The sequence below is a fragment of the Schistocerca gregaria genome, chromosome 6 (assembly GCF_023897955.1).
Source record: "Schistocerca gregaria isolate iqSchGreg1 chromosome 6, iqSchGreg1.2, whole genome shotgun sequence".
In the NCBI taxonomy this organism is placed as follows: Eukaryota; Metazoa; Arthropoda; class Insecta; order Orthoptera; family Acrididae; genus Schistocerca; species Schistocerca gregaria.
The window spans coordinates 294,226,821-294,236,125 of record NC_064925.1 but is presented as its reverse complement, the minus strand read 5'-3'; the positions used below and the strand labels follow the sequence as shown (position 1 = coordinate 294,236,125).

The following is a 9,305-nucleotide window of genomic DNA, read 5'->3' as shown; positions in this document are numbered from 1 at the left end:
ACAGACTTTTAAATAATTTTCTTAAAAAAGGAAAAAATGATTACACTGTTTTGTTTTTTCTTCTTCTGAGAGCTGGAGGGGGGGGGGGGGGGGAGGGGCGGTCCCCTCTTTGCCCCGTGTAGGGCGCTCTTGGCTTCTGCAGAGGCATTCTGGCTATGTTACAATTACCTGCCGTCATTTTCTTACAGCCTCGTTGTCCTTATCACTTGATACTAATCCGTGTGACTTCCGGGTGAGAGATTATTTGAAAGATAGTATTTTCAGTGCTCTGATTACAGACGTATCTGAAACGATGGCACACATTGCGCAACACATTCTGTACTTGGCCCTTGAGACATTCCGATCTATAGGGGATTACGCTGTTTCTCGCTGTGTCAATTTGCGGCAGAAAACGGGAACAGCATACTGAACAGCCGGCCGCTGTGACCGAGCGGATCTAGGCGCTTCAGTGCGGAACCGCGCTGCTGCTGTGGTCGCAGGTTCGAATCCTGCCTCGGGCATGGATGTGTGTGATGTCCTTAGGTTAGTTAGGTTTAAGTAGTTCTAAGCCTAGGGGACTGATGAACTCAGTCACTTACTGCTTAGAGCTATTTGAAGCATTTGGATACTGAACACATCTTGCGCCAGCCACACAAAAGTTAAAAACTGATTCGATTGTTGATGTTATGTGGTTTTTGGGCTTGGGAATATTAAATACTTATGTCACTGTTGCTTTTTATGTTGTTCTGGTCCAAGTAAAATGAAAAACCAATGTTTTCATCCGATCTGGTAAGACCTTGCCGTAGTGTATGGGGTTATACACTGCCACAACTATTAATGAAAAACCTGGTTGATGATTCACATTGCACAGTATAGTTGGTATAATGTGCAACTCAAACCATCTGTCATTTGTAGCCAAACCCGTTTACGGTATAAAGCTTACAGCGCCATCTTGTGAGAATTTTTTTACATTGTTTGTTTTTATAGTGTTTCCCCCTTCTTCGTTAATATTCCGTTCAAATTCGACGTCATTATGAGCATCCGTTCTTTTTTATAGAGTTTTGAAACGAACTTTCTTTCTAATTGTCCTGTATACACGCGCAACAGAGACGATCGGGGAATTATTCAAGCGTTCATATAGACCGCAATGGAGCTCAGAATACTTATTCTTTAAACTTGCAGTTAAGTTACGGAAGACATGTGCCATAGGGTAATCACTAACTTCAGTGTTCGTTTGAAGGACGTTAAGAAACGAAATGATGGACATATTGAGCATATGCTGAGTTAGAACAAATCTCCATGGACGGCTCTTCATTGTAGTATATGTTCCTTTCAGATTGTATTGACAATAAAGCTTATATTCGAAAACAAAACGGTAACATTTGGTGCGCCACACTGTATCAGAAAAATTAACTGGGTTTATTCGAGGCAAGGGAACCCGGGAGCGGATCCTGAATATCAGGCAGCCCACAGAGAAGGCAGGGGTATGTGATATCAAGATGTTCATGTGCTTCTTGAAGTACAAGAAAACTTACGACAACCTGAAATTATCAATGCCATGGACTACCCTCATTGTGATAGGTACACCGGCACACCTGATATACGTGATCCGGCAACCTTACATTTCGAACACAGACAAAAAAATGGTTCAAATGGCTCTGAGCACTATGGGACTTAACTTCTGGGGTCATCAGTCCCCTAGAACTTAGAACTACTTAAACCTAACTAACCTAATAACATCACACATATCTATGCCCGAGGCAGGATTCGAACCTGCTACCGTAGCGGTCGCGCGGTTCCAGATTGTAACCCCTAGAACCGCTAGGCTACCTCGGCCGGCAACACAGAGACAGTATGAATCAATAACACCTTCTCAGAGAGCATTTCTGCTTATACCGGCGTGAAGCAAGATTGCATTTTGTTCCCACTGTCGATCAGTAGCAGAAAATATGGTCTTCAAGTTAATAACAAAAAGATTTAAGTGATGATTTTAGGTTGAGCAAATGGCAACAGAACTGACATCACAAGAATTGCTCGCTACCAGATCGTCAGTCGCCTCGAGTATTTGGTATGTGCTGTCACTGATACTGGAGATAAAGAGCCTGAGACGCGTAGGTGCATTTCAATTGCACGTAATTCTACAGAAAAGCTTGTTCGCATCTGGAAGGGGACCTCCATCACTTCCGAGACAAAGTTCATAGTCGTCTGTACTCTAATCTTCATTATTGCAACCTATGCGCCAGAAACTTTGACGATGAAGACGGCAGATCGTCGTGGGACTGTTGCTTTCGAAATGTGGTGCTCTAGAAGATTACTTTGAATACCATGAATAGTACATCGAACTAATGAAATGAGGCAGTTCGCCACCAGAACAGGACTGTCGACTCTTATAAACCAAAATCAGTTGAAATATTTTGGTTACATTGCCAGAAGACAAGAGGCAATGGAAGAACAATCGCAGAGGAAAAAGTCGGTGGCTGAAGACCTAGAGGGGGCTCACCATTACAGTGGACCTACCAGATTAACAGCCTGTCCGAGATGGGCTTGAAGCAAGCAAGGCACCGTGCCCAAGACAGAGCATCGTGCAGGCAGGTCGCCAAGAGGCTTACCACGTCATGCCACAACACAATTGCACGGTGTTGTAAAGAGAGATCTAGCATTTCAACGGTGGAAAATGCAAAGAGGGGTGACTAGTGACCGTGTGGAAGCATTACATAACTCGAAACCCATTTCGTATTCAGGTACATTAGCTTGTCGAGCTCCGTTGTTTTTCACAAGATGAAACTACTCTTGGAATTCAAAAATATGTTTCCGCCCGGGATCGAACCGGGGACCTTGCGCGTGTGAGGCGCACGTGATAACCACTACACTACGGAAACAGACACTACGAGGTTTCGAGGACAAGATATACATGGAAAGTTTTCACTGCTTCTCCCTCCCCTCCCGCACCTCCTCTCTCTCTCTGCCCTCCCCACCTCCCTCCCCCCTACCGCCGCCGCCCCCTGCTTTCTTTTTCACTACCACAGCGAGCTGGACCTGGTTCGGACACCCGTGGTGGAGCTTTCCCGACAGCTCACTTAGGAATCTCAGACGTGCAGCGTAAATAAGTAACACACACACACACACAAATACATTAGTTGACTGTTACGCCTCTAAACATCGTCAGCTGCCATATCGCCGCTGTTTGTGACAATATTTAAGAGTTTCCGTAAAGTATATAAGTGTAGTCGGGGCAAATAAAGACGAATTCGTTATAAAGCGGAAATATAGTTATTGCTCTAGAGCCTAATGTACTGTACCTTCATCATCACAGAGTTGACAAACCACCAGGACGTGTTTTATAACGCTTCATTTGCAGTCTGTCACTGGCACACCAAAATCACGATTGTAATCCGTTGTAGACGCTACATATTTTATTACAACCAAAAGAATTATAAAATCGCAATAATACAGGAGACTGCCTTACAAGGCCAGATCACTTGGACAAATCACAAATTGCTTTAACCGGAATAAGACCCATAAAACATGAAATCTGAATATGACTAGGTAAATATACTCAGGCTAAGCTTTACTTAAATAGTAAAAATGTCCATACAATTTCCATCAGAACTCTCATTACTTCGAATCAGCTGAGGAAAAGATTAAGGGTAACAACACAGATCTTTTAAGGCTTGGCTAGCCAACTTTCCTAAATAAAACTAAATAGTAATGACTAAAACAATTAAGGAAGTGCTTTAATTTAGACCAAACCAATCTTCATATCTACTTAGTTGATTAATCAACAATATTCTTAGAATGATTAAAACTAGAACATGACCATATGACAATACCCCTAAAATGAGGTCGCTTCAATACTGCGTGCGATAGACACGAGCAGACCAAGGATTCAAATCAATATGAGAGATCCACGAGACAGGAAATGACATAGATATGTACTCAACTTTGCATTTCAATTGAACTTCAGATGCTGTAATTCTCCACAGGAAAGATGGAATCATAGAACAGTGACAACATAACCCAAGATGTATAGGAGAGAACAGAGCCTTAAATATCTCTCTGCCCCCGTGGTGCTCTGCTCCCTGTATGCTCGCGTCGACCGCTGCCAATTGTCTGTAACACAACACACATCAACGGCAGACAATATTCTGAGACATAAACTACACAATCTTATCTAGAGAACAGGTGATCAATACAACTGAATAGAAACAAATTAGCCTCCGTGAGCTACTTGGCTACTTAAAATTTTATTAATAAGTTCGATAAAAATCATGCGCTAAAGTTAATATGACAAGAATTATCTAGGCTCACATTTACACAGAAATCTACCAAATGAACTACAAGGTAGATTAGAGGTCGTATCTCGGCGTGTTTTGAAACGCCAAAGCCGGACTTTCTACTCGTTGCACTTCTAGCTACGCCTTCAACCACACTTCATGTCTGTTGGTTGGGCGTAGCCACACTTCCTCAACTTCCGTCAAGTCACGACACCCTCGAGGTAGCTAATAAACAACTAAAACAATTCCAAAGAATTTTTAGTACACTGACATATTCAATTAAGCCGCACGCAACCCACCGAAGCAACTCCAATTCAATCGGCCGGCGTAGCTAATAACAGACTCGGAGCTTACCCTTTCGACTTCTAGGAAAACCGAATCACCATGGGCGGTGGATCTGCCCTCACGACTCAACACGCCGTAGCCACTGGCCCCGCTCCCTCGTTGTTCGACTGGTCCTCCTGCCGTCCTGACTACGTACACAGTCCTACGTGACTCTCGCTCAGCGCCGATCCCGACACACCTCTTCAGCAGAGCGCACACGCTGCCGTTAAATCCGCGCCGCCGAAGATGAGCAGAAGACAAATAAGCATCGAAGTCGACTCAGAGATCAAAATGACGATCGATGGAAACTGGCGCCAGAAAACGCATCAGCTCAGTCACTCATATAAAATACTATTTTATTAGCAATTGTCTTGATTACATTTGGTCTGTATTTGACATATAACTGGTTTCAGATTATTTAAAATCAAATGCAAGAACAGGCACGACAGTTGAATTTAATCGACAACGATGAGCGCTCGATGAAGATTTTTCGGAGCAATGTACTACGAATATTTTTTTTCATTTTATTGCCTCTATCTGTCACTTTTTAATGTTTTATAACTTTTCATTTGTAATAGTTATCTTACCTTTTTCTTTTCTGGACGTTTAGTTCTGATGATGACACATTAGAGTCCAAATCAGTTATACCATAAATCCTCCAAATGCGCTTGAGACAATTGTGAATAAAAAAGCACTTCTCAAAGCAAATCCCGTGCTCTAATCCGGCAATTTAAAATTTCATTGACTCTCGTAAAAGTTAATATTGATCTCCAGTGTTCCTTGGCTGCAGTTCATGTTGACCAGGGCGTCATGTACAGAATTCATGTAAACTTCTCTTCGTAAACACAGTTGTGTAGAAAGCTATTGTTTCAAATACCGTAAAATTGCTCTGTAGGTGTTATTCGGTATCTTATTGATGAAAATTCGCTGCACAGTATGTTTTCAACTGAACTCTCCAATACCGAATGGCCAAATGTTAGCAACTTAACAGCGAGCATCAAAGTCACGCCGTTTGTTATATCGCTCTCCACAGCTGATCCACAACATCTCACAATCTCTGACATCAGATGGTGCTTATTTCGACTGAAATTAGCCCTATAACTGAACGAGATGTTCATATTGTTGCTAAAAAGTTTGAATCACATTCTTAAACAACTACACAATTTTTTTAGTTCAGTTTTGTGAGTGTTTGCAAGGGATGAATATGACTACACTCAGTTCACCATAAGTTTAACACCTAAGTCAACATTGTGCTATCTATCCTGTGATGGACCGAAAATTGAGCATGGGGCCTCGCGCGAGTATTAGTCTCACTACCTTAGGTACAAATAGCCAGTAAGCGCAGATACGTATAGCCTCTAAGTGGAATAATAATTAATTTTCTTGTTTCTGATTTTGTGTACTTATTCCATGCGTACTGAGTGATTGTTATTAACGTTTCAAGACCCATGAAACGCTATAGAAGGCGCTGAGAAAATTAATTTAATGCAAGTCACATGGATCGCAAATGTTGAACTTCGTGTGTTGTCACCACATGATGTACTTCTCCGTATGAGTAGCGGTTGCGCCTATCGGTTCGTCGCACCTGATCGTTCCAACCCAATTCAAGTATTCCCGTCGGTGTGGCTCTGGGTCCATGTGCGCGACTTTAACAGCTGGGGCTCAGGCTTCGAATCTTGCGTCTGGCAGAGAGTATTTTTGTCATTACGTTAGACAGTCACGTGTTCACCTTGAGGTAAGATTTATTATTTTATTCACCGATTTCGCGGTCTCCACTGGTTTATCGCAAAGTACAGTACAGCAAAAAACTACCACATTGCGTCACAAGTAAGCTTCCTTGCGCCATTACCAGTAAATGACTAACGTTTTCTTTACTATATAAAGTCTGTAGGCAAAAAAAAGGACAAAAGTAAAGAAACACAAAATAGGAACACCTTTTGTTTGGTTACATTGAGGACAATAATTTTTTTAACTTATACGTTTACAATAGATCACATTTACAAAAGGTATTCGAAATTTGGAGCACTTGCTCGAATGCAGGTTTTACATCTCTCAATCACCGCTTCACGCCCTCTCCCAACCGCTGCACATGCCGTGGGCTACGTCATCTGGCGACGCCACACCTTCAACATTTCTCAACTTATTTTGGGGCATTTCCTTACATTTGCGAGCCTAGGTATCTTATACTAAGTAACTTGTCTCAGCTTCCTCTACGTCGCTTCAGGAGGTTTTAAAAATATAAAGTAATTTAGAAGTAATTACCATAGCTATCAACTATACGTCTGAGTAGATTAGCACTAGTCATATTCTGCTGTTTGTATACTTCACAGAAGTAACCAGCAGGGTCACTTTTTCCTGTTGGTGTTTAACTTGACTCAGTCTCATTTCTGAAGGCTCTCCACCATAATTGCATTAATAGAATATGATGTATGAATGAATGAGGTACTGAAAAAGAAAATATGAAAACTGCACCTCTGCAAAGATCTGTAAAATTTGCACCCTGTATTCCTGGAAACTATCACCTCCTCCTCGTCCAGTGGAAAAACTCCCCACTATTCACGGTGTACCCACACTTCGAAAGCGCTTTTCCATCCAGTGGATGACCGCTACAACTGTGAGCCTCACACTGGCGCGCCACGGCAATTCTTCTCGCGGCAGCTCTGCTGGCAGTGTCCCGGTTTGCTGGTAGGGCTGCAAGAGACACCGCCAGAGGTATTTCTCCACTTCACATTCATTATCAAAATTGATGTAGAGCCGCTAGAAGCTGTTTTGTGTGCGGTGTCGAAATGAAAAATGAAACAAGAAAATGAAAATGTTCTGAAAATATCCTTTCATTGTTGTTGGACGTGAGGTCCGCCAGTTATGAAAAACACCTTTTTTTCTCAGTACTCAAATATGTTTCGGCACCACTGTACCATCATCAGTGGGTTTACGTTTTTATTTATTCCGCAATGTGAATATTTTTCTTAAGTGACTATAAAATTATGTGCATCTTTAGTTCAAACAATAGATCGTTTCTTTTCGTAAATATCTTTACATTCGGTGCGCATGAATTTTCTGAATCACCAAATGTAAAGATATTTACAAAAAGAAACGATCTATTGTTTGAACTAAAGATGCACGTAATTTTATAATCATTTAAGAACATGTTCACATTGCAGAATAAATAAAAACCTAAACCCACTGATGATCGCACAGTGGTCCCGAAACATGTTTGGGTACTGAGAAAAAACGGTGTTTGTCATAACTGGCGGACCTCACATTCAACAATTTAACTGCAAACACGGCCAACACAAGGAGCTGCAAATCAAAATAATGAATCTTTCATTGTTGATTGTGACATAAATGGGTTATTTCACACACTATACAGTCATTTAAGAAATCAGTCATAGAATTTCCAGTTATGGGACCGAGCGAGGTGGCATAGTGGTTAGAACAGTGGACTCGCATTCGTGAGGACGACGGTTCAATCCCGCGTCCGGCCTTCCTGATTTAGGTTTTCCGTGTTTTCCATAAATCGCTCCAGCCAAATGCCGGGATGGTTCCTCTGAAAGGGCACGGCCGACTTCCTTCCCTGATCCGACCAGACCGATAACCTCGCAGTTTGGTCTCTTCCTACAAACAACCAATCCAGTTATGGGAAAATGTCTGTACATTTATTCAACAAGTCAGTGGAGATTTGCTGAGATGAACTGAAGAAAAAGGACACGGTTTAAGCAATCTCACTGGAAGAAAAGATTTCTGTGACATTTAAGTGAGTACCTTGAAACTAATTAAGATAATTGAACCTGTGAACTGGAAACTGTGTGTGAGCCAAAATCGCTCGCTAGAACAGTGTAAGCAAGTACTTTTAAATTCATATGAGAGTCTCTGATCTATAATCGCCTCTGCTACTCTACTTTTCAACACGAACTTCATTGTGCAAATTACTTTTGATATGTATGACACCAAGTAATCTAAATCGCATCTGACTATTTCTAAATGAAACTGAAAATAAAAAGTAGTTATCAATAACACTGAGAATGGCCGACAGAGGCATACCGACAATCCTTCTTTCCACAAACAATACGAGACTGGAATAAAAGGAAGAACCGATGGAGGTTCTCAAGGTACCCTCCGCCACACACCGCCAGGTGGCTTGCGGAGTATGGACGTAGATGTTGATGTAGATGTATATTTACACACCCTAACTGCTGCGTAACGAAAATGTGTCCTGTAAGAAAGGCACATCCACTGAATTTACATAAATTTTGGTAATGAAAACCATTTCTAATATTCTCTCCAAAGGTTTGTTGAAGCCCACCAGTAGATTTTGACCTTGCGACGGACAACGTGGCTCTGCTCGCCCTGTGCTGCAAAGAAAATAAGCTGAAATAAATCACATCTCGGCGGTTTGCCTTTTATCTTATTTTAAGGCTGTTTTGTGAAGATTAAACTTCTGTGCTTTTCCTAAAAATATGGCCCACTCTCCACGCAATAGTGCAGTAAAGCTTTTAAGAAATCTTACAGTGGGGATAATCTTCATAAAATGTATAAGAGAGTATTTTGTAATCAGTTTTTAGTATTTCAGAAAAGACATATATTAACACAAACTGTTACTTTGTCTTAGCATTGTCACATACGTGAAGTTGCTCTTTGTACACAATCGTTCACTCTTTGCATTGCTAAATTAAATACTTTAACTAACAGTGGAGGAAGAAAGCTAATTAGAGTACTGAACGCAAGACT

The 9,305-nt window shown here is 41.5% G+C and overlaps 1 non-coding gene across 1 annotated transcript; it reads right to left on the bottom strand.

Annotated features, from left to right (window-relative positions):
- Positions 1-2,785: 2,785 nt before the first annotated feature.
- Trnav-cac (transfer RNA valine (anticodon CAC)) lies at positions 2,786-2,858 on the bottom strand. The gene has a single exon. It is a non-coding gene; the product is annotated as a tRNA-Val (tRNA).
- Positions 2,859-9,305: the final 6,447 nt, after the last annotated feature.